An 8,043-nucleotide genomic window follows, 5' to 3' on the forward strand; every position below is an offset into this window, starting at 1 on the left:
TGGAAGAAATGGCTGGGTGTGCTGTCAAATCCCAGAGACCCAGCACTCTGGAAACTGATCTTCATACCCAGTCCCAGGTCAGCCAATGCTACATAGTGAGATTCTTTCAAAAAGGCAGGGAGATGCTGGAGGGATGGCTCAGTGGTTAAGAGCACTGGCTGCTCCTACGGAGGACTGGGGTTTGATTCTCGGCACCCACATGGTAGCTTACAACTAGCTGTAACTCTAGTGACAGGTCTAATCGATGTGACAACCTCTGCTGGCCCCAGTGGGCGCCAGGCATGTACAAGGTGCACAGACATACAGATAGGAAAGCAGAACACACAATGTTAGTAATCACTTCATGGTCCCAAAGAAAGAGACCATCACTCCACTGAACTGGACAAGAAGAATTCCTGATCAAAAGGGTCAGCTCAGGAGAGACAGGAAGTGCTCTTGGTTTTTTTGTTTGTTTGTTTTGTTTTTTCTAACTCTGTTGGTGGCTGTGTATTTTCCCCATTGGCTGGGGTCCAACCTCACACTCTTATCCTATTGGCTTGTTTGAAAAGAACTGGCTCACTGGAGATGAAGGAGAAAGGGGAGAGAGACCCCTGCTCCAGCCTATCTAACTCCTGGGGTGCAGCAGGGAGCCTTTGTATAAACAAAGGGATTTTTTTTTTTTTTTTTGGTGGGGGGTGGGATTAAAACATCCCCAGTTCCCACATAAAAGTGAGGTGGGTGTGGCTGGCTGCCTGTAATCCCAGTGGATACCCAGAGGAAACTGCCTAGACTAGCTAAAATTGGGAGCTGTGGGGAGTGGTGGAGAAAGCAAGGTCATCTTGGGGCCTCCACACAGACACGCAGGCAACATACCCACACATTCAAACACATACACCCACTACACACATGCAAAAGAAAAACCTTATAGAATTACAATTTTCAGTATTCAGAGGCTGAGGCTCAAAGGATGCGAGTTCAAGGACACCCTAGGGTATATAATGATGCCATCTTGTGAGATATCCACCAGTGGAGACCCCCAGACACAAGTTCAAGGGAACAGGGAGTCTTTATTAGCTGACTGGCCACTACACTGGGTGTTTGGGACCCTTAAGCAATCTCAAACTTTTCTGAGGGTGAGCTTTTAAACACAAAAACCATGTCCTAGTAGGACACTGCTCAGTTACCAAGAACAGTTACCCAGGAGTGTCACTGCATAAGCCAAAAGCAAGGTTAGTACATATAGGGACTTTCCCAGAGTTATGGACTCTGATAAACTAGGCTCTGTTCTCATTTGGGCATGCGGTGCTGCCTGCATGCTCGGTTTCATGGCCTGAATGGCACTTCCATCATGGAGTCAGTCGTGCTAAGGTCTGGGTGCCTGTTAGAATGTCAAACAAAACATGACCCAACTCTTTGGTCAAATTGATGTCAATGAGAGCTGTGTGCTTGGCACACAAGATGCCATGGCTATGGCTTCCAGGATGGCGGGAAGAGACAAAAGGAGCCATTCCTGAGGCTAAACAGAATACTTTCTATCCTCACTATTCCTAAAGACTGCTACTGGGTGTCAGTCATATGGTGAGCACTCATCCATTTAATAGGTGCTTTTTGAACATCCACCGAGTTCCAACTGTGATCTTAGTGATAGGAATAGTGGTGAAGCCAACTGTCGAATGCTGTCTTTGGTCTGGTGAACTAGTCCAGCCTTAAAAGTGCTGTGACCACGCCTGCCAACATGAGTTTGAAACCCAGAACCCGCCTGGTGGAGGGGAACTAATTTCTTCAAGTTGTCCACCGGCCTCTACTAGCATGGCATGGCATGCCCAGACACACACTAAGTAAATACTGAAAGAGATTTATTTTTAATCTCTGGGTTTTGGCTGGCCCCTAGCCCAGTGGTAACTGCCTAACATAGGAGACTCTGGGTTCCATACCCATCGAGGTAAAAAAGGGGGAAGAAGGGGGAAAGGGAGGGAAGGGAGAGAAAAACTCCATCCTAGCATGCAAGAGACCCCAGGCTCTACCCCTGAACTACAATAAATAAATTAGTAATCCCTATCCTTGTGGAGCTAATGGTCAAGTGGGAGTAGATGAGAGCAAGAACACATCCAATGCTCTGTCACATATCAACGAGTGCCAAGGTGCTGGAGGAGCAGTAGGTGGAGAGTGTTGGGTACGTTTTTAAATAACAAGTGCTTTGCCAAGAAGATGGTATTTAAGCAAAGACCAGAGCGGTATAGAGGAGCTGTGCGGACACAGAAAAGAACACTCAGACAGAGGGAGCAGCTGTGCAAAGGCCCAGAGGCAGGAGGATGGGTTGGGGGACAGAGCAGAGGGAGAGGGGGTGCTTAAGGGTGCAGACAAATGGCAGAGACCTGGAGGGTTTTCTGTGAGGAGAGAGCCTGCCAGGGCTTAGGGGCTAGGAAGAATGTCATGTTTCCTTAGCCAGTGGCAGGGGCTATAGAGCACAGAGCACAATACACATGTAAAGATCAGAAGACAACTTCTGGGAACCAGAACTCTCTTTCCTACCATGCAGGTCTCAGGAATTGAACTCAGGTCTTCAATCTTAGCCAAAAGTGCCACTGCACCTGTCTGAATGAGTGTCATTTAAAAAAAAAAGTTTTATTTATTTATTACATGTAAGTACACTGTAGTTGTCTTCAGACACTCCAGAAGAGGGAAGTCAGATCTCATTACAGATGGTTATGAGCCACCGTGTGGTTGCTGGGATTTGAACTCAGGACCTTCGGAAGAGCAGTTGGGTGCTCTTACCCACTGAGCCATCTCACCAGCCCATGAGTGTCATTTTTATTGCAGCATTAATTTCAGGTCCTTGAAATCAGAACCTCGACAGTGCAGTGCAGGGAACTTCCAACTCAATATGGCAGAATACAGAATATTATTAAGTACCACAAGGTTTTTGTTTTGTTTTGTTTTTGTTTTGTTTTTTGAGACAGGGTTTCTCTGTGTAGCCCTAGCTATCCCAGAACTCACTCTGTAGACCAGGCTGGCCTCGAATTCAGAAATCCACCTGCCTCTGCCTCCCAAGTGCTGGTGGGATTAAAAGTATGCACCACTCCTGCCCAGTTTACAAGTTTTCTTAACATGCAGGCTTCCAGGTGTGGCAAGCAGGCCTGAGGCCCCATACTCCTGAGGCTGCTTCATGGAGTTAAGAGCATTTGTTGCTGGAAAACCCAAGTTAGATTCCCAGCACTTACATGGTGGCTCAAAGTTATCTGTAACTCCAGTTTCAGATCCACTGCCCTCTTCTGACTTCTACAGGCACCAGGCACACACATAGTACACAAACACACATGCAGACAAGACATTCTTACATATAAAGGAAATAAATCTGAAGACACAACAAAAACTCAGGCTAGTGAGGTTTTTGTCTGTTGCTGTGAGAAGACACCTTGACCGAAGCAAGTTATACAAGAAAAGTTTATTTGGGGCTTATATTTCCAAAGGATTAGAATCCATGACCATCATGGCAGGGAATGAGGCAGCAGGCAGGCATGGAGTTGGAGCAGTAGCTGAGAGCTCACATCTTGAGACAGAACCAGGAGACAGAGAGAGAAACTGAGTCTAGTGTGGGTTTTGAGACCTCGAAGCCCACCACCAGTGACTCACCTCTTCCTATAACAAGACCACACCCCCTAAGTCTTCCCAAACAGTTCTACCAATTGGGGACCAAATTATTCAAATGGATAAGCCTGGGAGGTATTTGAATATTTGAATATTCAAATATTCAAATGGATAAGCCTGGGAGGTGGGGCATTCTGTTTGATTGAGGGTCTCTCCACATAGCCACACCAATGCTGGAATTCACTATGTAAACAAAGGCTGGCCTGGAACTCACAGAGATCCTCCTGCCTCTGTCTCCTGGGTGCTGGGATTAAAGGCCTGCCCCACCATGCCCAGCCCATGGGGACTATTCTTATTCAAACCATCACAATAGCTAAGTTCCTAAAGGTATTTGCTTCTCTCTGAACCTGGCAATTTGAGTTCAATCCCCAGAACCCAAATGGTAGAATAAAAAAAAAAAAAAAAAAAAAAAAAAAGATTCTCAAAGGCCACAGATTCTGGGGTACACCTTTTCTTCCCCCAAAACTATAATTTTAAAAATTTATTAAAAAAAACAAAAACGGGCAGTGGTGGCGCACGCCTTAATCCCAGCACTTGGGAGGCAGAAGCAGGCGGATTTCTAAGTTCAAGGCCAGAGTGAGTTCCAAGACAGCCAGGGCTATACAGAGTAACCCTGTCTCAAAAACAATAACAACAAAAACCCAACAACAAAATTTATTTAAAAGCCAGGTGTGGTATTAAACACCCTTAATCTCAGTGCTCTAGAGGCAGAGGGAGACATCTCTCTGAGTTCAAGGCCAGCCTCATCTACAGAGTGAGTTTCAGGCCGCCCAGGGCTACACAGAGAAACCCTGTCTTGAAAAAAAAGCAGTCAACCAACCCATCATTACATGCATTCCTAAGTAAATAAAAAACAGAGTAAGTGTTAAAATTTATTTCTAATATGTAAATTATAAGTAAAAAAATGCCTTTGTGCCTTGTGGCACAAGCCTAGACTCCCAGCGCCAGGAGGAGACAGGGAAGTCCCCGAGGCTCTCTGCCAGCTGGGTTAGCCAAATGGGCAAGTCCCTGATCCAGGGAAAGATCGCAGCTCAGAAACTGAAGTGAATAATTGCTGAGCAAGGACTGCTGAGGCTGGCTTTGGTCTGCATAGGCACACACTGGTGCGAACATACACGTGCACACTCCCAGTGGAAAAATGCAGGCTTTCAAGCTATGAAGTCATCTCAAACAGGCCTGCACCTGTGCTCACAGCTTGCCAAACTCATGTTCGCCCCAGGGCACCGGAGTCTTATTTAGGAGTTCCCACAGTATGTAGCTGTGCAGCCCAACACCTTCCTTCTTTGACATGTGGGGGAGAGAGCAGGGTTCAGGAAAGGAATCCAGAAAGCTCCTTTCTGGAGCAAACTGGGTCTCTGTTGACGTCACCAACCATGCCTTCTAGTAACCCATGCATCCACAGGCTCAGGGTGGTGTTTGGTCTAGCACTGCCTCCTGAGTATTTGGTGAGTGACCAACTAACCTAACGCTTCAGACCAGAGCACGTACAACATCCATCCCATGATCTCCTACGTCATGGAAGGACAGCAGCCAAGGGTCTGCTGGTGGCTGCCCCTGGGAGGAGTCTCCCTGTCCTAAGGGTGAAGTGGACAATTGCGCTGACTCTGGGAGAGCCCCTCACCCTAGGGACTTTGTGAGTCACAGTTTATCCAGGAAACAGCTGTGATGGACAGACTGCTCAGTATCAGGTCCCAAAGGCACACCCAGTGGATGTGGGTCCCTCATGAAGGCAGACTTTAAGGGTTCAGTTTTCTTGTTTAAAAATACTAATTATATTTTTATTATTAGTGTGATATGTGTGCAGGCATACACGCCACAGCATGGAGGTCAGAGGCCAACTCTACGGAGCAGGCTCTCTCCTTCCATGTGTCTCAGGGATCAAACTCAGGTCATTAGTTTTATGACACAGGTGCTCTGCCCGCTGAACCATCCTACCCGCTGAACCATCCTACCAGCCCGAGGCTTCAGTTTTCTGAAGTCATAAAAACAGGTGGCTTTAAAAAGCAGAAATTCCCAGCACCGGGGAGACAAAGGCAGGCAGATTTCTGAGTTCAAGGCCAGCCTGGTTTACAGAGTGAGTTCCAGGACAGCCAGGGCTACACAGAGAAACCCTGTCTCGAAAAACAACAACAACAAAAAAAAAGCAGAAATTTGGGGGCTGGAGAGATGGCTTAGTGGTTAAGAGCACACTGGTTGCTCTTCTTAGAGGACCCAGGTTCAGTTCCCAATACCTATATGGCAGCTTATGCTGTTTGTACTCCAATTCCAGGGGATCTGACTCCCTCACACACGGAGGTAGAACACCACTGCACATTAACAAAATAAAGCAAGCAAGAGAAGAAGAGCAGAGGTCTGGAGGTGAGAGATGGCTTGGTTAACAGCACGTACTGCTCATCCGGAGGACCTGAGTTCAACTTCCAGCACCCACATTAGTGGGCTTACGACTAGTACCTGTGGCCTCCAGGAGGGCCTGCAAATGCACACTTACACAGGCACACAATTAAAAAAAAACAAAATCAACAATTTTTAAAGGCAGAGATTTGGACCTGGTTCAATGGAATACAAATGAGATCCCAGCATTCCAAAGGATCCGGAGTTTAAGGTGAACCTGGCGTAGAAGGTTAGACTCAGTCGGACAGTGGTGGCACATGCTTTTAAATCCCTGCACTGGGGAGGCAGAGGCAGGTGGACCTCTGTGAGTTCGAGGCCAGCCTGATCTACAGAGAGAGTGCCAAGACAGCCAGGACCATCACACAGAGAAACCCTGCCTCGAAAAAAAAAAAAGTTAAGACTGTCTCCAAAACTAAAAAAGCTGAGGGCTGAGTTGAATCCCCAGAGCCCATCGTGTACACTGTATATCCTCTGGCCTACATGCGCATGCACACATATGAACATGCTCACACAAACGCATACATACACCTTATTTTAAAACAACAACAACAACAGAAACAAACAAAACCAGGCAGCGTCAACCGAATTTTTTTGTGCTATGCTTCCGGAGTCTAGAAGAACGAAATCACAGTGGCTCCTCCCATCCATCCCATGCCCCTCTGCTGGATTCTGGTGACTTCCATCAATCTTTGAAGTTCTGCTATTTCTAGAAGCACCCCTTTTCTCTGCTGCCACCGTCAAACAGCCCTCTCTAGTGTATGTCTGTCTGTCATTCACTTCTGGACTGGGCTGTGGGTGAGTGAGCACTCGCCTAGCACGCAGAGAGGCCCTCTATCTGCAGCCCTACAAAAATAAAAGACATGGATAAATAGGTAAGTGTCGAGGTTGGGGGCACAGGCAGTAAAGTGCTTCCCTTGCAAACATGAGACCTGAGTTCCATCCACAGAATCCATGCGTGCTGTCCTCAATTTATAATCCCAGCCCCGGGGGCGGGGGGTGGGGTGGGAGAAGCGGCGGCCCAGACAGGAGTCTTGCTCCATCCGCAGTCACCCTGGCCTGGCAAATTCCAGCACATGAGAGAGCCAGTCTCAAAACACGTTATAAATGGTGTGTGAAGACTGACACTGGGGGATGAATGTCCCCTGACCTGCACACACATGCATGTGCTCACATACCCAAGTCACAACTTAATGAGTGGATAAATTTCATCTGACAACATCCTTAGGTCACAGGCCCTGGGGCACGGGCATACCTTTACTTTAGTGAGAAGCCAGTACCTTCGAGAGCCTGGCTCCGAAGCCCTCCCCAGAAAAGGATGTTTCAGAGAAAAGGCCTAGACATTCAGACAGAGAGACAGATGCCTCAGGGAGCAGGAATGGCCTCTGTCGTTCAAACCTCGGGCTTCTGGACATACGGGGCACAGAGGCAGCAAGACCCACGCTGCTTCACATCACTGACTGCTGCTGGGTGGGTGGACAGACCTGGTTAAATAACAGGACTCACAACTACCTGTTCAGCTGGCGGCTGCCGCAGGCCAGCGGTAGGATTGGGTGCTCTGATGTCAGGAAGATCGCAACCGCATCGAGGGGGCACGCGAGCGCGGGCGAGCAGACGTGAGCTCTGGGTGAGCCCGAGCTCGGGCGGACCTGGGTGGAGTACTGGAGAGATGCAGGTGCTCCTTGCGCCCTCTCGTGGCCACCGGTCGGAGAAACACCGACGCCTTGCCGACGATGGTCCCTCAGGGAGGAGATGGAGGGAGTACCAGGTGGTATGCGAGGGCTGGTAAAAAAGGATGTGAAAAGTCTCCTTGAATAATTGGGAATGAATAGAGGAGGGGCTTCCGAGGGCCCAATCCTAGCTCAACAGATTTTGGCGAGGTTTAAGTTCCAGCCCTTACCCACAGGCCCTGGGATGTGGGCGTACCTTTACTTTGGGGAGGAGCTGAGACCTCTCTAGCCTGGGCTCACAACCCCCGCTGAAAGGAAAGTCAGTTTTCTTTAAAGGGTGTGGCCCATGGCAGACTCT

The sequence above is a fragment of the Mus pahari genome, chromosome 20, assembly GCF_900095145.1.
Source record: "Mus pahari chromosome 20, PAHARI_EIJ_v1.1, whole genome shotgun sequence".
Taxonomy (NCBI): Eukaryota; Metazoa; Chordata; class Mammalia; order Rodentia; family Muridae; genus Mus; species Mus pahari.